At 45.4% G+C, this 24,485-nt stretch overlaps 1 protein-coding gene across 1 annotated transcript in view; it reads left to right on the top strand.

Moving 5' to 3' along the window:
- Positions 1-24,485, top strand: part of LOC126209850 (amyloid-beta-like protein) — a 639,910-nt gene that overhangs the window by 288,178 nt on the left and 327,247 nt on the right. The window lies entirely within an intron of this gene.

Here is a 24,485-nt window from a genome sequence, read left to right as displayed (position 1 = left end):
GGAACGGCTTGCCATGCCATTTCCACCTGGCGCCTCAGTTGGACCAGCGTTCGTGCTGGACGTGCAGACCGCGTGAGACGACGCTTCATCCAGTCCCAAACATGCTCAATGGGGGACAGATCCGGAGATCTTGCTGGCCAGGGTAGTTGACTTACACCTTCTAGAGCACGTTGGGTGGCACGGGATACATGCGGACGTGCATTGTCCTGTTGGATCAGCAAGTTCCCTTGCCGGTCTAGGAATGGTAGAACGATGGGTTCGATGACGGTTTGGATGTACCGTGCACTATTCAGTGTCCCCTCGACGATCACCAGTGGTGTACGGCCAGTGTAGGAGATCGCTCCCCACACCATGATGCCGGGTGTTGGCCCTGTGTGCCTCGGTCGTATGCAGTCCTGATTGTGGCGCTCACCTGCACGGCGCCAAACACGCATACGACCATCATTGGCACCAAGGCAGAAGCGACTCTCATCGCTGAAGACGACACGTCTCCATTCGTCCCTCCATTCACGCCTGTCGCGACACCACTGGAGGCGGGCTGCACGATGTTGGGGCGTGAGCGGAAGACGGCCTAACGGTGTGCGGGACCGTAGCCCAGCTTCATGGAGACTGTTGCGAATGGTCCTCGCCGATACCCCAGGAGCAACAGTGTCCCTAATTTGCTGGGAAGTGGCGGTGCGGTCCCCTACGGCACTGCGTAGGATCCTACGGTCTTGGCGTGCATCCGTGCGTCGCTGCGGTCCGGTCCCAGGTCGACGGGCACGTGCACCTTCCGCCGACCACTGGCGACAACATCGATGTACTGTGGAGACCTCACGCCCCACGTGTTGAGCAATTCGGCGGTACGTCCACCCGGCCTCCCGCATGCCCACTATACGACCTCGCTCAAAGTCCGTCAACTGCACATACGGTTCACGTCCACGCTGTCGCGGCATGCTACCAGTGTTAAAGACTGCGGTGGAGCTCCGTATGCCACGGCAAACTGGCTGACACTGACGGCAGCGGTGCACAAATGCTGCGCAGCTAGCGCCATTCGACGGCCAACACCGCGGTTCCTGGTGTGTCCGCTGTGCCGTGCGTGTGATCATTGCTTGTACAGCGCTCTCGCAGTGTCCGGAGCAAGTATGGTGGGTCTGACACACCGGTGTCAATGTGTTCTTTTTTCCATTTCCAGGAGTATATATATATATATATATATATATATATATATATATATATATATATATATATATATATATATATATATATATATATATATATATATATTGTTATTGGTGTTTTGCCCTTCAATAGCGCATTTGGACTAAACTACATGGCCAGTTCCTTTTGCTGCCTTCCTTGCTGCCCAAACTTCCCTCATTCGCTCGCTGTGTTTCTGTTTCCGGTCCTCTGTCCATGCTTTTTGTCGGCTTTGTGTCTTCTGCTTCATCTTGATTGCCTTTTTGGTTGCCCATATTTCTTTCATCTTCTGGCCGTGATCTTGCTTGCGTTCTTTGGTCCATTTTATGCCTGTTCGTTTGTCACATTGTATCTCATGTAGTTTACTTTTCTTAATGATGTTTCTGAATTTTATTCTGTCGTTTATTGTGTCTGCTGTTATGTTGAGTTGGTTCAGGTCGTTTTCTACCTCTGCCACCCATTTGTTGTTTCTAGTGGTTACCCAGTCAAAGATCTGTTTGGTCAGCCTGTGTGATGGCATTCTGTATAGGTGTCCATAGAATTGTAGTCTGCGTTTTCTAATCTTTTCTGTGATTGTCTCCGTATGTTTGTACAGTTCCTCTGTAGGTTTCTTGATCCATATTCCATTGCTGTTAGTTGCGCCGAATATTTTCCTAAGTATTTTCCGTTCTACTTTTTCTAATTGTCTGATACGTGTATGCCCTAGGATTAGTGTGGTCTCTGCTGCATATAGTGCCTCGGGGAGCACCACCGTGTCGTAATGACGTAATTTGGCTTTTTGTGAGATAGACTTCTTGTTGTAATGATTCCACACTACTTTGTATGCCTTGTCCAGTTTAGTCTTTATATATATATATATATATATATATATATATATATATATATATATATATATATATGATTCCACACTACTTTGTATGCCTTGTCCAGTTTAGTCTTTCTTTATATATATATATATAAACCGGATTGTGCTTATTTATTTGTTTCTGTTAGGCGTACATAAAATGCACCTAACACCATATTATGTAAGTGTCCTTCAGAGGGCCCCTATGAAAAGCGGGAGATCGTAGGACAGTGAAACTTTGTGGGGACCTTTCTAAGGACATGCAGAAGAGAAATAACGAATAAACCATCGAAAGAAACACATTTTAATTTTCACACGAGACGTTAATATTTATTAACTTCGTGCCACGTTTACGGACCAGACTGCAATCGATGCTCAGGATAACTACTGTCTGCATCCACGACAGTCTGGAACCGCGCCAGAGAGTGTTCCGCTGCTGACCGAAACAATGGTGAACCGTAGAGTCTTCAGCTGCCGTGACACAGCTGGTGCACTGCTTGAAGTTCGCACTTTGCGTCCAGCGTTCCCAGCCGTGGCAACATATTCGCCTCTTTTGTGGTATGTCGTCAGTTTGATGCGGCGTGACATCCAGTATTCCAATCTCTGTCCCTCTCTACAGTTTTGCCCTCTACAGCTCCCACTAGAACCATGGAGGCTATTCCCTGATGTCTTAACAGATGTCCTATCATCCTCTACATTCTCCTTGTCAGTGTTTTCCACATATTCCTTTCCTCTCCGACTCTGCACAGAAACACGTCATTCTACATCTACATGATTACTCTCCTATTCACAGTAAAGTGTCTGGCAGAGGGTTCAATGAACCACATTCATGCTCTCTCTCTACCGTTACACTCTCGAACGGCACGCGGCAAAAAAGAGCACTTAAATTTTTCCGTGCGAGCCCTGATTTCACTTATTTTGTCGTGATAATCATTTCCCGCTATGTAGGTGGATGCTAACAGAATGTTTTCGCAATCGTAGGAGAAAACTGGTGATTGAAATTTCATGAGAAGATCCCGTCGCAACGAAAAACGCCTTTGTTTTAATGATTGCCACTCCAATTCACATATCATGTCTGTGAAACTATCTCCCCTATTTCGCGATAATACAAAACGAGCGGCCCTTCTTTGTACTTTTTCGATGTCATCCGTCAGTCCCACCTGATGGGGATCCCACACCGCACAGCAATACTCCAGAATAGGGCGTACAAGCGTGGTGTAAGCAGTCTGTTGCACCTTCTAAGTGTTCTGCCAATGAATCGCAGTCTTTGGTTTGCTCTACTCACAATATTATCTATGTGATCGTTCCAGTTTAGGTTATTTGTAATTGTAATCCCTAAGTATTTAGTTGAATTTACAGCCTTCAGATTTGTGTGACTTATCGCGTAATAGAAATTTAGCTGATTTGTTTTAGTACCCATGTGAATAAATTCACACTTTTCTTTATTCATGATCAATTGCCACTGTTCGCACCATACAGATATCTTATCTAAATCATTTTGCAAGACGTATTGATCATCTGATGACTTTACAAGACGGAAAATGACAGCATCATCTGCAAACAATCTAAGACGGCTGCTGAGATTTTCTCCTATGTCGTTAATATAGTTCAGGACCAATAGGGGGCCTATAACACTTCCTTGGGGAACACCGGATATTACTTCTGTTTTACTCGATGACTTTCCGTCTATTACTACGAACTGTGACCTTTCTGACAGGAAATCATGAATCCAGTCGCACAACTGAGGCGATACTACTTAGGCACGCAGTTTGGTTAGAAGACGCTTGTGAGGAACGGTGTGGAAAGCCTTCTGGAAATCTAAAAATATGGAATCAATTTGATATCCCCTGTCGATAGCACTTATTACTTCATGCGAGTAAAGAGCTAGTTGTGTTTCACAAGAACGATGTTTTCTGAATCCGTGCTGACAATATGTCAATAAATCGTTTTCTTCGAGGTACTTCAAAACGTTCGAATACAGTATATGTTCCAAAACCCTACTGGAAATCGACGTTAGTGTTTCCTTACCTTATCAGTCCACCTAATTTTCAACATTCCTCCGTAGCGGGGGACTGATGACCTTCGCTGTTTAGTCCCCCTTACACATCCCAACAACCACCACCACCACCACCGTAGCACCACATCTCAAATGCTTCGGTTCTCTTGTGTTCATGTTTTCCCACAGTGCATGTTTCTCTACCATGCAATGCTGTTCTCCAAACGTGCATTCTCTGAAATTTCTTCCTCAAATTAAGGCCTATGTTCAACACTAGCAGATTTCTCTTGGCCAGTGCTTGTCTGCTTTTGATGTCCTCCTTCCTCCGTCCGCCATTGTTCAGTTTGCTGTCTAGGTAACAGAATTCCTTCAACTATTTTCTGACCATCAGTCCTGATGTTAAGTTCCTCGCTGTTCTCTTTTCTGCTGCTTCTCATTACTTTCGTCTTTCTTTGATTTAGTCCATAATCTGTACTCATTACATTGTCCATTCCGTTCAGCAGATCATGTAATTCTTCTTCACTTTCACGCCGGATAGTAACGTCGCAGCGAATCGTAATATTGATATCCTTTCACCTTGAATTTTAATTCGACACCTGAACCTTTCTTTTATTTCCATCATCGCTTCTTCGATGTAGAGATTGAACAGTAGAGGCGAAAAACTACACTCCTGTCTTAGACCCTTTTTCATCCGAACGCTTCTACCTCTACATCCATACTCCGCTAGCCATCTGATGGTTTGTGGCGGAGGGTACCTTGAGTACCTCTCTCGGTTCTCCCTTCTATTCCAGTCTCGTATCGTTCGTGAAAAGAAGGATTGTCGGTATGCCTGTGTGTGGGCTCTAATCTCTCTGATTTTATCCTCATGGTCTCTTCGCGAGATATACGTACGAGGGAGCAATATACTGCTTGACTCCTCGGTGAAGGTATGTTCTCGAAACTTCAACAAAAGCCCGTACCGAGCTACTGAGCGTCTCTCCTGCAGAGACTTCCACTAGAGTTTATATATCATCTCCGTAACGCTTTCGCGATTACTAAATGATCCTGTAACGAAGCGCGCTCCTCTCCTTTGGACCTTCTCTATCTCATCAACGCTCTCTGGTACGGATCCCACACTGCTGAGCAGTATTCAAGCAGTGGGCGAACATGCGTACTGTAACCTACTTCCTTTATTTTCGGACTGAATTTCCTTAGGATTCCTCCGATGAATCTTAGTCTGGCATCTGCTTTCCCGACGATTAATTTTATATGGTCATTCCATTTTAAATCACTCCTAATGCCTACTCCCAGATAATTTATGGAATTAACTGCTTCCAAGGAGGACGACGGTTCAATCCCGCGTCCGGCCATCCTGATTTAGGTTTTCCGTGATTTCCCTAAATCACTCCAGGCAAATGCCGGGATGGTTCCTTTGAAAGGGCACGGCCGACTTCCTTTCCCTTCCTTCCCTAATCCGATGAGACCGATGACCTCGGCGTCCCATCTCCTCCCCCAAAAACAACAACAACTGCTTCCAGTTGCTGACCTGCTATATTGTAGCTAAATGATAAAGGATCTTTCTTTCTATGTATTCGCAGCACATTACACTTGTCTACATTGAGCTTCCTTCTTCGTCGTCCACTCTTATTATTCCCTCTTGGTTCTTTTACGTGCTGTGTATTGCCCGTCTCTTTCTATGGCTTATCCCTATTTTTCTCAGAATTTCGAACATCTTGGGCCGTTTTACATCGTCGAACGCTTTTTCCTGGTCGATAAATCCTATAAACGCCTCTTGATTTTTCTTTAGTGTTGTTCCCATTATCAATCGCAACGTGAGAAGCGCGTCTCACGTGCCGTCATCTTTTCTAAAGCCGAAGCGACCGTCATTAGGTTACATTTCTTTTCATTCCGTCAGGGGACCCTTAGACTATATCCGGCAAAAATTTCAACTTGATACTTTTACCCACTCGTGACGAAAAAGAGACCTTGACTTACAGACGGATTCCGTTTTTACTAGTTGGGTTAGAAACCATAAAAATAAAAAATAAAAAGTAGTGGAGGAACGCGTGGTGGCAACACATCAGTAGATCATCGATGCACGTCTTTTCGAAGTGCGTATGAAGAGCCGTTGAGCGGATCAGATCTGTCAAACTGGAGAAGGGTTATATGACAGCTGCTCCTTGCATGGAAGATCCAACTGTGAGGGTGGTTGCGGAAAGCGCTCCGGGTAAAGTCAAAAAATATTGTCGGTTCTTTGCGCTTTTGATAACTGTACAATGTCAGTCGTTAAGGTATTGCCAGAAATCGAGGGCTGATGAAATAACAAGGACAGCACAAGCACGCAGTCCCCGGGCAGAGAAAATTCCCAACTAGGCCGGGAATCGAACCCGCCTAGCCACTAGACCACGAGCAGCGGATATCATTTCTGGGATGATGCTGCCAGGAGTCGTGCGTGTGATGGTCTTGCTTCCATTATCAAGTGCAACTTCAGAAGTGCGTCTCGGGTGCCTTTATCTTTTCTAAAGCCAAGGTGATCGTCATTTAGCTTACATTTCTTTTCATACCGACAGGGGACCGTAGACAGTATTCGGCAAAAATTTCAACTTGACACTTTTACCCATTCGTGAGCAAAAAGGGACCTTGACTTACAGACGGATTCCGTTTTTACCTGTTGGGTTAGAAACCATAAAAATAAAAAAACTAGTGGAGGAACGTGTCAGAGGAGTTGAAATGTGCGATTAGCAAATAAAATGGAAAATGAAAAGCGCGGATTTGCTCGGCCGGTGTTTGAGCAGCCAGCTTTGTACGCAGAGGCGTGTTTGGCCGGGTTTTAGCCGCCACTGGTGCTCGGCACCGCTTAGGCGTGATTATCGCGGGTTATTAAGTTCTGAAAGAGAGCTCTGGGATCGGAAACGAAGCGCCGTGAATGCGGCCGGCTGCGAGATGGGCGCCGGATTGGCTGGTCGGCCGGCCGGGCCGCTGGCTCTCTGGGGGGATAATACATGGTGGCGGCCGGGCTGGTATTGAACGGACGGGCCTGCTGTGCGTGTGGCCTACTTTAGAGGGGGCGGGACGGCGCGACTGCGGCTCCCAATACCCCAGGCCGATGCGGCCGCCGGCAGCCTTTCATCTGCCGAGCTGACTTCAAACGGCGGCCCGCCCACTGAGCACACTCCTCTGTTTCTGCTGCCAGCCATTGGGGACGCGGCTGCTCGCGGATTAATACGGCAGCTCGATGGTTCCAGACACAAGCCGAGCCTCTCGTGTGTCCCCAGTAGCAGTGCAAGACATGGACCATTTTTTAAAAGTCTACAACGAAGCAAATACAGAAATACACTACTGACCATTAAAATTGATACATCAAGAAGAAATGCAGGTTATAAACGGGTATTCACTGGACAAATACATTATACTAGAACTGACATTTTCACGCAATTTGGGTGCATAGATCCTAAGAAATCAGTACCCAGAACAATTACCTCTGGCCGTAATAACGGCCTTGATACGCCTGGGCATTGAGTCAAACAGAGCTTGGATGGTACAGCTGCCCATGCAGCTTCAGCACGATACCACAGTTCAATCAACAGTAGTGACTGGCGTATTGTGAAGAGCCAGCTGCTCGGCCATTATTGACCAGACGTTTTCAGTTTGTGATAGATCTGAAGAATGTGCTGGCCAGGGCAGCAATCGAACATTTTCTGTATCCAGAAAGGCCCGTACAGGACCTGCAAAATGCGGTCGTGCATTATGCTGTTGAAATGTAGGGTTTCGTAGGGATCGAATGAGGGGTAGAGCCACGGGTCGTAACACATCTGAAATGTAACGTCCACTGTTCAAAGTGCCGTCAATCCGAACAAGAGGTGACCGAGACGTGTAACCAATGGCACCCCATACCATCACGCCGGGTGATACGCTAGTATGGCGATGACGAATACACGCTTCCAATGCGCTTTCAACGCGATGTCGCCGAACACGGATGCGATCATCGTGATGCTCTAAACAGAACCTGGATTCATCCGAAAAAAAAACGACGTTTTGCCGTTCGTGCACCCAGGTTCGTCGTTGAGTACACGATCGCAGGCGCTCCTGTCTGTGATGCAGCGTCAAGGGTAACCGCAGCCACGGTCTCCGAGCTGATAGACCGTGCTGCTGCAAACGTCGTCGAACTGTTCGTGCAGATGGTTGTCGTCTTGCAAACGTCCCCATCTGTTGACTCAGGGATAGAGACGCTGGCTGCACGATCCGTTACAGCCATGCGGATAAGATGCCTGTCATCTCGACTGCTTGTGATACGAGGCCGTTGGGATCCAGCACGGCGTTCCGTATTACCCTCCTGAACCCACCGATTCCATATTCTGCTAACAGTCATTGGATCTCGACCGACGCGAGCAGCAATGTCGCGATACGATAAACCGCAATCGCGATAGACTACAATCCGACCTTTATCAAAGTCGGAAACGTGATGTTACGCATTTCTCCTCCTTACACGAGGTATCACAACAACGTTTCACCAGGCAACGCCGGTCAACTGCCGTTTGTGTATGAGAAATCGGTTGGAAACGTTCCTCATGTCAGCACGTTGTAGGCATTGTAGTGTTGGCAGAAGAGCCAATACCGTGTTGCTAGAGGAGGCCGAAATGCACGCGTTTAATTACACGCAGACTGGCGTGAGGTCTGGAACAAAATGGCTCTGAGCACTATGGGACTTAACTTCTAAGGTCATCAGTCCCCTAGAACTTAGAACTACTTAAACGTAACTAACCTACGGACATCACACACATCCATGCCCGAGGCAGGATTCGAACCTGCGACCGTAGCGGTCGCGCGGTTCCAGACTGTAGCGCCTAGAACCGATCGGCCACCACGGCCGGCTGGTGTGGAACAGTTAAGGGAAATTTGTAGTAGCAAATAAAGTACGTAGTTGATGTAATACTTAACTTTAATCCACAATTGGTGAACATCTCTCGTTACTGTACATGCTTCACAATATTAATTATCAAATGCTATGGCGCCTTGCTAGGTCGTAGCAAATGACGTAGCTGAAGGCTATGCTAACTATCGTCTCGGCAAATGAGAGCGTAATTGTCAGTGTAACATCCCTATGAACGTCGGCTGTACAACTGTGGCGAGTGCTAGTAAGTCTCTCTAGACCTGCCGTGTGGCGGCGCTCGGTCTGCAATCACTGACAGTGGCGACACGCGGGTCCGACGTATACTAACGGACCGCGGCCGATTTAAAGGCTACCACCTAGCAAGTGTGGTGTCTGGCGGTGACACCACAGGTATCGCCACCGGCGCCAACCTTGTGTGAATGCTCTGAAAAGCTAATCATTTGCCTATCACAGCATCTTCTTCCTGTCAGTTAAATTTCGTGTCTGTAGCACGTCATCTTCGTGGTGTAGCAATTTTAATGGCCAGTAGTGTAAATTTCAACGTCGTGGATGCTGCGGCAGTTTTTCACCCATCTCGGTGCTTATGACGTCGTTTCTGTTGAACTGTGCGTCGTACAGTGATGCAATTTTCAGTGGGCACGACGGTCGATTGGTCTCAGTTGATGTGTTTGTAGCCTGCAGCATTGTGAAATGCCATAAACGTAGGTCCGTCCTCTTTTAGCCTATCTAGTAGACTTACTAGAGCGTCATGTATTCACACAGTTATCTGTTACCCAAGCTGTTCTTAACCGAGGTGGGTAATAAGGATTACGAACTGCGTGTACGTGGCGTAAGGTCCACTGAATGAAAAGATTTTAAATCAGAAACTAGTGTGGCTCGACGGAATTTTAATCTCGTTTTTCGTACCTGTATTTCACTGCATTGTGTAGACCACTGCGTCAGTGCGATTTGTGTCCTGGAAGTCGTGGGTTCAGTCACTACTCGGACACTGCAGCTTTTCGAGCACGCTGTCGGCTGCGCCTGCGCAGTTGGTACCCCTGCCACTGGTTGGCAGCAGTTGGCGCCCGGCGGGGGGAAGGCAGGGGGCACCAAACTCTGCGCGGAAAGAAGTTTGGTTCCGCCGGTGGCACGGCCCTTAATTGAATTCTGGAAGAGCCGCGGCCGTCGGGGTTGGCGGCCCTATCGCACCCAGATCACGATCCAGAAGGGCCAACTCGGCCCTTTGGCGGCACCGGCGACGCCTTCGGGACGTGCCCGGGGTGACAGGAAACCGACTCGCGGATAAAATTTCCGAACGCCCTGACCCTGTCTGCGGCTCGTAGCTTATCGGAAAAGAAATTGGACTTTAGGACAGGAGCGACAGCTCGGAGACGGAACAGGGTGTTACTGCGTGACTACTATGGGGTTTCCTGTTTCCAAAGTGCAGGTAACACCTAAGATTCTCGGATTTATTGCCGCGAGCTTTCGACTGTCTCCTTCATCGTCTTCGTCAGGAGCAACTGAATAAGCTGCTGCTGTCGCGCACGTAAAAAAGAGTTTTTCCTGTATGATTTGGGCCCCTTGGATTCCGAAATTCGTTATCTTAAATACTGGAATACGTGAGGCAATACTGACCTTACGACTTATCTTAGAAGAAAGATTAAGGAAAGGCAAACCTACGTTTCTAGCATTTGTAGACTTAGAGAAAGCTTTTGACAATGTTGACTGGAATACTCTCTTTCAAATTCTAAAGGTGGCAGGGGTAAAATACAGGGAGCGAAAGGCTATTTACAATTTGTACAGAAACCAGATGGCAGTTATAAGAGTCGAGGGTCATGAAAGGGAAGCAGCGGTTGGGAAGGGAGTGAGACAGGGTTGTACTCCCCCGATGTCATTCAATCTGTATATTGAGCAAGCAGTAAAGGAAACAAAAGAAAAATTCGGAGTAGGTATTAAAATCCATGGAGAAGAAATAAAAACTTTGAGGTTCGCCGATGACATTGTAATTCTGTCAGTGACAGCAAAGGACTTGGAAGAGCAGTTGAACGGAATGGATGGTGTCTTGTAGGGAGGATATAAGATGAACATCAACAAAAGCAAAACGAGGATAATGGAATGTAGTCGAATTAAGTCGGGTGATGTTGAGGGTATTAGATTAGAAAATGAGACACTTACAGTAGTAAAGGAGTTTTGCTGTTTGGGGAGCAAAATAACTGATGATGGTCGAAGTAGAGAGGATATAAAATGTAGACTGGCAATGGCAAGGAAAGCGTTTCTGAAGAAGAGAAATTTGTTAACATCGAGTATAGATTCAAGTGTCAGGAAGCCTTTTCTGAAAGTATTTGTATGGAGTGTAGCCATGTATGGAAGTGAAACATGGACGATAAATAGTTTGGACAAGAAGAGAATAGAAGCTTTCGAAATGTGGTGCTACAGAAGAATGCTGAAGATTAGATGGGTAGATCACATAACTAATGAGGAGGTACTGAATAGGATTGGGGAGAAGAGGAGTTTGTGGCACAACTTGGCCAGAAGAAGGGATCGGTTGGTAGGACATGTTCTGAGGCATCAAGGGATCACCAATTTAGTATTGGAGGGCAGCGTGGAGGGTAAAAATCGTAGGGGGAGACCAAGAGATGCATACACTAAGCAGATTCAGAAGGATGTAGGTTGCAGTAGGTACTGGGAGATGAAGAAGCTTGCACAGGATAGAGTAGCATGGAGAGCTGCATCAAACCAGTCTCAGGACTGAAGACCACAAGAACATCAACAAATATGTGTTCCGAAAGAACGGTTACGGTTCACCTGATAGCGTACCCCAAGAAAAGAAAACGTGGAAATGTTGAACATTCACGTTATGCGCTAACGACTATTCCTTCCTTTCTGCGGCGCTGCATCCAGCGAAATATACAGAGTTCTGGGAAGACGAGGTAGACTTGTTTTTCCGACCTCCCAAGAAAACAAAGGAGATGCTACGCCATGTTAAGGACAGTCTCGGTGTTAGGAACCCTGGGATTTATAAAGTGCCTTCTGAGTGCGGAAGCATTGAATTACAGACCCATATCACTGACCTCTATTTGCAGTAGCATTTTGGAGCATATACTGTACTCGAAGATTTTGAGTCACCTTGAAGAAAATGACTTATTGATACATAACCAACACGGATTCAGAAAATATCGTTCTTGTGCAACACAGCTAGCTCTTTATTCCCATGAAGTAATGAATGCTGTCGACAAGGGATCTCAGATCGATTCCATATTCCTAGATTTCCAGAACGCTTCTAATACAGTTCCTCACAAGCGACTATTACATTGCGTGCATATGGAGTATCGTCTCAGTTGGGTGAAACCTACTCGTAATTTCTTCTCAGAGAGGTCACAGTTCATAGTTATAGACGGTAAATCATCGAGTAGAACAGAAGTGATATCTGACGTTCCGCAAGGTAGTGTCATAGGACCTTTGCTGTTCCTGATTTACATAAATGATCTAGGTGATAATCTGAGCAGCTCCCTTAGATTGTTTGCATATGACGCTGTAATTTACCGTCTAGTAAAATCATCAGACGATCGATTCCAATTACAAAATGATCTAGAGAGAATTTCTGTATGGTGCAAAAAGTGGCAATTGGTACTAAACAAAGAAAAGTGCGAGGTCATCCACATGGTTACTAAAAGAAATCCCATAAATTTAGGGTATACGATAAAATGCACAAATCCAAGTGCTGTTAGTTCGACTAAATACCTAGGAATTACAATCACGAGCACCTTAAATTTAAGGGCTGTTAATTCGACTAAATACCTAGGAATTACAATTACGAGCAACTTAAATTGGAAAGACCACATAGATAATACTGTGGGGAAAGCGAAACAAAGACTGCGCTTTGTTGCAGAACACTTAGAAGCGACAAACCCACTAAAGAGACAGCCTACATTACACTTGTCCGTCCTCTGCTGAAATATTGCTGCGCGGTATGGGATCCTTACCAGGTAAGATTGACGGAGGACATCGAAAAGGTGCAAGAAGATCACCTCGTTTCATGTTACCGCGCAGTAGGGGTGAGAGTGTCACTGATGTGATACGCGAATTGGGGTGGCAGTCACTGAAAAAAAGGCGGTTTTCTTTGCAGCGAGATCTATTTACGAAATTTCAATCACCAACTTTCTCTTCCGAATGCGTAAATATTTTGTTGGCACTCACCTACGTAGGGAGAAATAATCACCATAATAAAATAAGAGAAATGAGAGCTTGAACGGGAAGACTTAAGTGTTCCTTTTCCCCACGCGCCATTCGAGAGTGGAATGGTAGAGAAGTAGTATGAAAATGGTACGATGAACCCTCTGCCAGGCACTTAAGTGTGAATTGCAGAGTAACCATTTAGATGTAGATGTAGAAGCAATGACATCGGTCAGACCATCAAAGCCGTGCAATATATCAGAGGCGTATGAAAAATCAAGAACTGCAGAAATCTGCAGTTGCAGAGCACAGACTCACAAACACATAAAAGTTTTGTCCCAGGCTCTTATATACTGGTATTCCGTAATTAAAGAAGCAGTAGAAACTAGAAAGTGTGCGAAGAAATTCAACCGTGATGGGGCCGGCCGCGGTGGTCTAGCGGTTCTAGGCGCTTCAGTCCGGAACCGCGCTGCTGCTACGCTCGCAGGTTCGAATCCTGCCTCGGCCATGGATGTGTGCGATGTCCTTAGGTTAGTTAGGTTTAAGTAGTTCTAAGTTCTAGGGGACTGATGACCACAGATGTTAAGTACCATAGTGCTCAGAGCCATTTGAACCAACCGTGATGGCGGATAAAACCTTAGAAGTGCGTGGGAGCAAGCTATCGATGCAGGGAAGAGATAGAGATATTCGTCGCCATGATTACGCTAGTATGGGAGCGGTGGCACAACCAACACAAACGTTGACATCATCTGCGATACCACTACGTAATTATCAAAATGTTTCAAATGGCTCTGAGCACTATTGAACAACATCCGAGGTTATCAGTCCCCTAGAACTTAGAACTACTTAAACCTAACTAACCTAAGGACATCACACACACCCATGCCCGAGGAGGGATTCGAACCTGCGAGCGTAGCAGCAGCGCGGTTCCGGACTGAAGCGCCTAGAACCGCTCGGCCACAGCGGCCGGCGGTAATTATCGACCAAACAAACACTGTCTCGGGGCTATATAAGGTCACCACAGCAGCAGTTTAGACAGTCAGTTGCTCCTGACGAAGACGAGAAGATAGTTGTCGAAAGCTCGGGGTTTTACACAATTCGCGTGGAAAGAAATTCTAGAATGTTTTCGTTGGTGAAAACGTTTTATACACGACTGAAAGCTGCCTTTCATATGGTTCAATCGACGTCCAATACAGGCGATTTCAAGCTCGCAGAAGTATACGTTTTACTGGGGACTCGAGATGCCTCCGGAGTCCACCAGAGAAAATCCAGGAACACACTGACGGCTTTTGAGCACTGTACATGACGAAGAACTGGTACCAGGTGGTCATATGACCCCACGCCACTCACGTGCGCCACGGTAGTGTTGTGTATACCGCCAGTCGGTTGTGTGCAGTAATCACAGTAAGGTGGGAACTCGTGGAGAAGTAACAGAATTGCAGAAAGGAGCTATTGTTTTCGGAATGATGAAACAACTTTAAAACCACTGTAGGTTGTCATTTTTATTAGGCAAATGTCTTTAATCCACCATGTATATAAATCATATTTGTGACCAGTTTCGGCACTTTGGCAGTAGTAAAATACGCAAATAAAGCTATATGGAACTTCCTGGCAGATTAAAACTTTGTGCCCGACCGAGACTCGAACTCGGGACCTTTGCCTTTCGCGGGCAAGTGCTCTACCAACTGAGCTACCGAAGCACGACTCACGCCCGGTACTCACAGCTTTACTTCTGCCAGTACCTCGTCTCCTACCTTCCAAACTTTACAGAAGCTCTCCTGCGAACCCTGCAGAACTAGCACTCCTGAAAGAAAGGATATTGCGGAGACATGGCTTAGCCACAGCCTGGGGGATGTTTCCAGAATGAGATTTTCACTCTGCAGCGGAGTGTGCGCTGATATGAAACTTCCTGGCAGATTAAAATTTGTGCCCGACCGAGACTCGAACTCGGGACCTTTGCCTTTCGCGGGCAAGTACCGGGCGTGAGTCGTGCTTCGGTAGCTCAGTTGGTAGAGCACTTGCCCGCGAAAGGCAAAGGTCCCGAGTTCGAGTCTCGGTCGGGCACACAGTTTTAATCTGCCAGGAAGTTTCATATCAGCGCACACTCCGCTGCAGAGTGAAAATCTCATTCTGGAAAGCTATATGGCTCCACATACTTTTTCAAGTCACAAACATCTGCTATGGGTACATCCACACCGGAGTGACGGATTTCTACCACGGCCAGGATTCGAACCCCGGTCTTCTGCTCATGAATCAGATGTACTAACAACTCGCCACCTTGTCACAGTGGCGTTCCACAACTGCACGGATTACCATAGCACGCTCCTTTCCTCAATCCAAATTCCCATTTGCGTCTTGGCCCACTTGATATTCCCCCTAAACTCTTAACAGCATTACAGGGACTCCCCAACTGTACAAGAATCAGCATCGAACGAAACGAAGGATCCTGCCTGAAGCACAGGCGGAGCTGCTTTAATCAAATGTGCCACGGTGGCGTAGTGGTTAGCACATCAGCATCGTGACCAGTAGACCTGGGTTCGAAACACGGCCTTGGTACACATTTTGATTCGTCGCGTCAGTCTGCATATATACAGTAAAATACTTCTCACGATCGCGTAGTACTCATATAGAGAAAGTAAAATTAAATGTTTTGCTGTTAAACGAAATTGTAAGGAACTGGAAACTTGTTAGTAGTAGTTTTAGATGCATGGTGCATTGCACATTGTCCAGTAAAATTTATATGGCCACCTGTCAAATGCCTGAATTATAGGGTGTAGAAAAATTTTCCGGTACCAGTCACAATAAAAGGTTATTTATTTGTCACACGATCGGTTTCGGGCTTGCGCCCATCTTCAGGTGTTTATACATTCATGTACATGTTTATATGCTGGATATCAATGTGTAAATACAAAAAAAAAATTATTTGCTGGTTGCTAAACAGATACAAGTAGGACAATTGTAAGTGGCAAGGCAACATTTGTCGAACACATAGCTGTACTTACATAAAGATGAAGCATCATTATTATAGTTACGCTATGGTGACAGTTTTTTCCACTTAGTTGTACACTTATCATTTTCACCTCCATATTTCAGATTTATAAAGTTTAACTGCATATTTCACTGTTACGATGTGCACGCTGTGGTCAAAGAACTTAGACGTAGCAGGTGTAAAGATGTTGCTGTTACATAAACATGTACGTTATGGTCAAAGAACTTAGCCACAGGATGTGCAAGGGTGTTTCACATATAGAAACTTAAAAAAGCTGTTATAGACTGCGAAGTTTTTTGATAGACATTATGAAATTTTTTGATCCACATTTTTGTCGGAGAACTTAGATCTAGGAAGTACAATGATGTCATATATATATGAAATTACTAAAAGCTATTACAAATTAAAAAATGGCAGCTAGAACTGTTTTGAGCCACACTGTTGTCAGAGAACTTAGATCCAGGAAGTACAATGATGTTACACACATGAAATTTTGAAAGCTATTACAAATTATACAACGACAGTTACAGCTTGTGTTTACAATATGACTACTACAAATTGCGATAATGACACTTGAACTGTTGCATGACTGCTACATCGAATTTCCATAGAATATTACTTTGTTATTATATCAGAGGATAATTAGTTTTTGGTTTTGAATATTTCATGAAATATGTGTAGATAAGATTTGTTTGCAAGCTCCACTTGTTCGGTGAGAATAAGATCTGGTGAGTTAGAGCAGTGGATATAAGTTTCTAGCTCTTCGACCAGATTTATTTTCTTTCCTTTGTTCACAGTGTGTAGTATTTGTAGGTTGTCTGTAATGGTCACTCATCCACAGCCATTTGTATCTCTTTATTCACCAGCAAATATTTTTTTTTTGTATTTGTACAGTGGTCACCAGCATATAAACATGTGCATGAATGTATAAACACCTGAAGATGGGCGCAAGCCCGGAACCGGTCGTGTGACAAGTAAAAAACCTTTTATTGTGACTGGTAGAGGAAAATTTTTCTACGCCCTCTAAAGGAAGAGTAATGGAGTTCAACTGCATCCACTATGGGTAAAATTCATTCAAAAGCCTGAAGGACCACCTTTTGCAACGCGGTCCACTACGAAACGTGCAGGAAGAGAGTCAGAGAGGTTCTGGAGGATGTGAAGCCCTGCCGACTCCAGTTTCGTGGCCAGCTGCGCTAGGCTTCTCGGTTAAGGGTACATGGCACGAACAGCCAGATCGACCTGCTCCCACATATTGGGCTTAAATCCGGGGCGTTTAATGCCATGGGGAGAATGGTAACCCTATCCTGGTGCGCTTCAAACTGTGTCACGTTGCATTGTCCTGCTGTTAGGTGTCATCATGCCGAGGACAAACAGACTGAGTGCAGAGGTGGACATGGTCCACAAGGACAGATGAATACTTGTGTTGATCCATTGGGTCTTCCAGAAATCGGGAGGACGACGGTTCAAATCCGCGCCCGGCCATCCTTATCTAGGTTTTCCGTGACTTCCCTGAATCGCTTCAAGCAAATTCCGGGATAGTTCCCTTGAAAGGGCACGACCGACTTCCTTTCCCATCCTTCCCTCACCCGATGAGACCGATGAACTCGCTGTTTGGTCCCCTTCCCCAATCAACCAACGAAACTTCCAGAACGACGAGATCACCCAAAGTCACGAAAAGTTCTTTCGCATAATTTTTTTAGAATTTTATAGGTATGTCCTCTTGTTCCCACCCTTTCCACTACTAAGCGATTGTAGTGGCTTTTCTGTTACGCCATCAATTACCTAAATATCTGCAATTTCAAAATTCGTACGATGATTGAGAGTTTCACGATTTTCCGCAGAGAAACAGTTTTGGAAAGACGAATTCGATATTTCGGGCTTCTTCCTTTTAGCTTCCGTTTCGGTTCCAGTATGGTCACTGAGAGATTCAAAATGGTTCAAATGTCTCTAAGCACGATGGGACTTAACATCTGCGGTCATCAGCCCCTAGACTTAGAAATATTTAAACCTAACTAACCTAAGCACATCGCACACATCCATGCCCGACGCAGGATTCAAAACTGCAACCGTAGCAGCAGCGCGGTTCCGGACTGAAGCGCCTAGAGCCGCTCGGTCACAGCGGCCGGCCCACTGAGACATTGAACAGATGATTTCGAACCATCTGGTTAGACTAAGGTGCGAAAAGTAACAGAATACCTCCTAATATCGATTCGAACCTCTGTTTTCTCGGCGTACTGCAGCATCTCGACGTCGCTTGAACTCAACAAGGCGTTGGGAAGTCCCTTGAAGAAATACTGACCCATGCTGCCTCTACAGCCGTCCACGATGACGAGAGTGTTGTCGGTGCACGATTTTGTGCACGAACTGACCTCTCCATTATGTCCCATAAACGTTCGATGGAATTCATGTTCGGTGATCCGGGTGGGCAAATCATTCATTCGAACTGTTCAGAATGTTCTTCAAACCAGTTGTGAAGGATTGTAGCCCAGTCACATGACGCTTGTCATCCTTAAAAATTCTATCGTTGTTTGTCTGCAAATGGTCACCAAGTAGCTGAAGATGACCGTTTGCATTTAGTGGTTAATTGTAAGATGTATGAGATCACCTATACCAGAGGTACTAAATTTCCCGATTACATCAAACGCTGGGGTCCTATTCCACTGCCGGAGAGCCTCGGCAATAGTGACGATCTGAGAAGGGGTAAATAGGCATTGGCAATGTTAGCCATGGTGCTGCAATGCTGTAATGGTAGCCGGCACGGTAGCTCAGCGTGTTCGGTCAGAGGGTTTAGCTACCCTCTGTAATAATAAAACTGAGGTAGTGCATCAACGACGAACTGAAACTGGTGTCTTACGACGTCCGCCCCGAGCAGATGCAACGAACGAAATGGGGTTAAAAAAAAAAAACGAAATAATGGTTAACATTCATGCCTAGTAAGTAAGGCAGCCCGGGTTCAAGTCCCAGCGGTGGCACACATTTTAATTCATTTCTTCAGCTTCCGTCATTGTCGTGGATAGAGATGAGACTCAAATGTCTCGAGGAAAACTTAATTGTAAGCTTCTCTCATTGTACTCCATATGGTCATTTTTACTTTGTTCAGCTTTTGTGTATCAGCAAGGTTCTTGAAACTGTGACGAAGCTCTCTTTGTTTACTTAGCAGTTTTCTATCACGGCTATTAAACCACAGTTGTCTTTACCATCCCTCAACACATTGCTCGGAAAATACCTGTTTCATTTTACTGGAAATCCACACAGTCGTACTGTAGCCAGAGAGCTGGTTGGCCTCTGTAACAAAAAAAAAAAAAAAAAAAAAAAAAAAACTGAGTGGAAGGATCAACAAACGAACTTGAACGGATGTCATGTGACGGCCGCAACGACCAAACACAACGATCAACAATGAAAAAATGAAAAAAAAAGCAGATGCAACGAACGAAATGAGATTTAAGAAAAAAACGAAAAAGTGGTTAGCATTCCTGCCTAGCAAGCAAGGCAGACCGGGTTCAAGTCCCAGTGGTGGCACAAATTTTAATTAATTTCTTCAGCTTCCGTCCTTATTGTAGATAAAGATGAGACTCAAATGTCTCGAGGAAAACTTAATTGTAAGCTTCTCTCATTCTACTCCTTATGCTCATTTTTGCTTCGTTCAGCATTTTGTATCAGAAAGGTTCTTGAAACTGTGACGAAGCTCTCTTTGTTTACTTAGCAGTTTTCTAACACGGCTGTGTCTTTACCATACCTTAAGAAATTGCTCGGAAAATGCCTGTTTCATTTTACTCGAAATCCACACAGTCGTACTGTAGCCAATTCAGTGTTCACGGGACTTGTAAGTCGCTGTTGTCCAGGCACGTCCCGACTACGAGGCTGGCTGGCAAGGTCAGACTGGCCCGGCCGAGTCGAATTGCGCGGGCCTTGTGTGCTGGTCGGGCCGACTGCAGCCTTGGCTGGCCTCGAACGCCTGTCCCGCCAGACAAAGGCCGTGCCGGCTGCGGGCTTTGTCTGCTCCAGCGCTCCGGCGACAAAGGCACAGTGCCGGCCGCTTCTGGAGGAGTGCTAAACGTCCAGGAGGCGACTGGCTGGGAAACTGCGAGTGGAAAGCGGATTTAGTTAGGATGGGGCAACAGATCACTGAAGGTTTTTTAACTGGTTTCAAGCAAAGCTTATTCCACCAGGTACTGGTGTGTCACATAATGTCATACACACGACAATGTCTGATTTCATTACAGAATATTAAGCACAGTGTGTTACATAGCCAAGCCATATAAAGATTAGAGAACAACTATGCAAAACAATTAATCTACAAAACTTTGAGTTCAAATGGTTCAAATGACTCCGAGCACTATGGGACTTAACATCTGAGGTCATCAGTCACCTAGACTTAGAACTACTTAAATCTAAATAACCTAAGGACATCACACACATCCATGCCCGAGGCAGGATTCGAACCTGCGACTGTACGGTCGCGCTGTTCCGATCGGTAGCGCCTAGAACCGCTCGGACACCCCGACCGGCGTTTGGGAACAGATCTATTGATGGCACTAAGAGCTAGAATAAGAGTTAAATAATCCATTTTGGTGAAAATATTGTACAGTACAATGACTTTATCTCGCAGGCGTTTTCAGTGGTATAGAACGATGTTGTCTACGAACTAGGTTACGAATAGAGATAGTCGTAAGGAAGTAATAAGCTGAAACGCCATGTTTGATGCTGGAGTTTTACTGCATGAACAGCGAAAATGGAGGTTGCGCGGTTTATAGTCACAGATGTTATGGTCATTGGTACCGTAATTTAAATGTACTATTCTGTGTGGGTTGTTTTTTGTGAATTATAAAATTCCCCACCTATCTAAATGTTCAAACAAGTTTCGGGCTTGCAGCCGAAAATAGTTTAATTCATCCCACGATATATTGACTGGACACCTGCCAATTACACTACTGGCCATTAAAATTGCTACACCACGAAGATGACGTGCTACAGACGCGAAATTTAACAGGCAAGAAGAAGATGCTGTGATACGCAGATGATTAGCTTTTCAGAGCATTCACACAAGGTTGGCGCCGGTGGCGACACTTACAACGTGCTGACATGAGGAAAGTTTCCAACCGATTTCTCATACACAAACAGGAGTTGACCGGCGTTGCCTGGTGAAACGTTGCTGTGATGCTTCGTGTAAGGAGGAGAAATACGTACCATTCCGTTTCCGACTTTGTTAAGGGTCGGATTGTATAGCCTATCGCGATTGCGGTTTATCGTATCGCGACATTGTTGCTCGAGTTGGTCGAGATCCAATGACTGTTAGCAGAATATGGAATCGGTAGGTTCAGGAGGGTAATACGGAACGCCGTGCTGGATCCCAACGGCCTCGTATCACTAGCAGTCGAGATCACAGGCATCTTATCCGCACGGCTGTAACGGATCGTGCAGCCACGTCACGATCCCTGAGTCAACAGATGGGGACCTTTCCAAGACAACAACCATCTGCACGAACAGTTCGACGACGTTTGAAGCAGCATGGACTATCAGCTCGGAGACCATGGCTCCGGTTACCCTTGACCCTGCATCACAGACAGGAGAGACTGCTATGGTGTACTCAACGACGAACCTGGTTGCACGATTAGCAAAACGTCATTTTTTCGGATGAATCCAGGTTCTGTTTACAACATCATAATGGTCGCGTCTGTCTTTGGCGGTGAACGCACATTGGAAGCGTGTATTTGTCATCGCCATACTGGCGTATCACCCGGCTTGATGGTATGGGGTGCCATTGGTTACACGTGTCGGTCACCTCTTGTTCGCATTCACGGCACTTCGAACAGTGGACGTTACATTTTAGATGTGTTACGACCCGTGGCTCTACCCTTCATTCGATCCCTGCGAAACCATACATTTCAGCAGGTCCTGTACGGGCCTTTCTGGATACAGAAAATGTTCGACTGCTGCCCTGGCCAGCACATTCTTCAAATCTCTCACCAATTGAAAACGTCTGGTCAGTGGTGGCCGAACAACTGGTTCGTCACAATACGCCAGTCACTACTCTTGGTGAACTGTGGTATTGCGTTGAAGCTACATGGGCAGCTGTACCTGTACACGCCATACAAGCTCTGTTTGACTCAATGCCCAGGCGTATCAAGGCCGTTATTACGGCCAGAGGTGGTTGTTCTGGGTACTGATTTCTCAGGATCTATGCACCCAAATTGCGTGAAAATGTAATGACATGTCAGTTATAGTATACTATATTTGTCCAATGAATACCCGTTTATCATCTACATTTCTTCTTGGTGTAGCAATTTTAATGGCCAGTAGTGTATCTACAGGTGAAGACTAACAAGACTTTCTCCATTCTACAATATATAGCACACTGCGAGTATTTCGGGTAGGTGTCAAAATGTGGTTGTTTGAGTAAGTAGTTTTTTCCCCTCCGTGTAACAGTCTTACCACATACACATCACCTAATTTACAACCTGATGTTTTGTGCATCTCTGTTACTGCACCTAGAAGTGGACTACGCCTGTCAATACTGACTATCCTTTTGGCTCCACGCATCATCACTTCAATACCTGAACTGCTGCCTAGTGGAAAATAAACATTAACCCTCTCAGACCCTCTGGCTACAATTGCATAGTTTAACTTTTACTGTGTCGTAGGTCCAACAGAAGTACTTTTTCGCAGTAGAAATTGGAGGCACGCATTTGTGAGTGTTGAAGCTTTGCATCAGGCGAAAGTAGTGCAGACTGTTGGGAATCACCAGGAAAAAATCACCAAGCAGTATGCAGCAGCTCGTGGCCAACAGAATACATGGATGTGGTTGGTTCACTATAGTTCACTGTACAATTGAATTTTCTTATTATTATTTTACTTGTTAATTGTTGAATGGTCATTTTACTATTTATTACAACAGAGAATAATTAATTACCCGCCAGGGTAGCCGAGAGCGCTAATGCGCTTCTTCCTGGACTCAGGTAGGCGCGCCGATCCCGGATCGATTCCGCCTGGCGGATTAACGACGAAGGCCGGTATGCCAGTGAGTCTGGATGTGGTTTTTAGGCGGTTTTCCACATCCCACTAGGTGAATACTGGGCTGGTCCCCACGTTCCGTCTCAGTTTCACGACTCGCAGACATTTGTAAACATTCTCACTATTTCATGCCTTACACTAGACGCAGGCATCTGGGGTACACTTATTCTGTCCCGGGCGTTGGGGTGGCAGGAGGGAGGGCATCTGCCTCCCCCCCCCCCCCTAACATTGCCAAATCAGTAATAACAAAGCTGACCCTGTGTCTTGCGGGACTAAGACCCAAAGGAAAGGAAGGAAGGAAGAATAATTTGTAATTATTTATTTAAGTCCACAAAATAAAGCCCCATCTACAAAGTATATTTTGAAAATGGGTACATAATTTTGTATAAGTCTTGCATCTAAAATCATTAAAAAATCATCAGTAAAAGAAAAATTTTCCTGCCTCCAGAAAAAAAATCAGGTCTGAAACGGTTAATGGCTTGCTTGTGCCTTGCGTACTTGGAGGTACTAACCAACCTAAAACATACTACTTCTTATAGCTATGATTACTACTCTGCAAATGAAGTAAATAGTGATGTAATGTTGTTCAATACGCCGTCCTCAGTCATCACTAGAAATACCCTTTGTAGTGAGTGACAAACATTTTTTTCCATTTCCAGAATAAGATTTTCACTCTGCAGCGGAGTGTGCGCTGATATGAAACTTCCTGGCAGATTAAAACTGTGTGCCGGACCGAGACTCGAACTCGGGATTTTCAGAGTGAAAATCTCATTCTGGAAACATCCCCCAGGCTGTGGCTAAGCCATGTCTCCGCAATATCCTTTCTTTCAGGAGTGCTAGTTCTGCAAGGTTCGCAGGAGAGCTTCTGTAAAGTTTGGAAGGTAGGAGACGAGGTACTGGCAGAAGTAAAGCTGTGAGGACGGGGAGTGAGTCGTGCATGGGTAGCTCAGTTGGTAGAGCACTTGCCTGCGAAAGGCAAAGGTCCCGAGTTCGAGTCTCGGTCCGGCACACAGTTTTAATCTGCCAGGAAGTTTCATTTTTCCCATTCATTGCTTTGTGATGAATGCCAACTAGAAAAAATTTAAAACGGTTACGATTTATGTGTAAAGTTTGTTGCAAGTCTGTAAGTGATCTCATTCCCAAACACCAGATGAATATACTGTGGGATATTTATGCGGTTTCAGTTAAAATGAGTCAAGACATACGCAAAGTTTCTAAACTTAATACTTGACTTTTGCGCTAAACTTTTGATTTAACATTAGATTTATTAGTTGGTAGGCTGCGATAACAATTTAAATTTTTAAATTCGACCAGTAATTATATGAGTTATTATAAATCAAATTTTTGTTGCCCCTGGAAGACGTCATGTAGGCAACCTGCAAATGGGAGGATGTGTCGATTTAGCCGTTCATGGTACAGTTGTGTACAGTGACCTCTTCAGTGA

The sequence above is a fragment of the Schistocerca nitens genome, chromosome 10 (genome assembly GCF_023898315.1).
Source record: "Schistocerca nitens isolate TAMUIC-IGC-003100 chromosome 10, iqSchNite1.1, whole genome shotgun sequence".
Lineage (NCBI taxonomy): Eukaryota > Metazoa > Arthropoda > Insecta > Orthoptera > Acrididae > Schistocerca > Schistocerca nitens.
The sequence above is the reverse complement of the archived record's forward strand: the minus strand, read 5'-3'. Positions and strand labels throughout refer to the sequence as shown.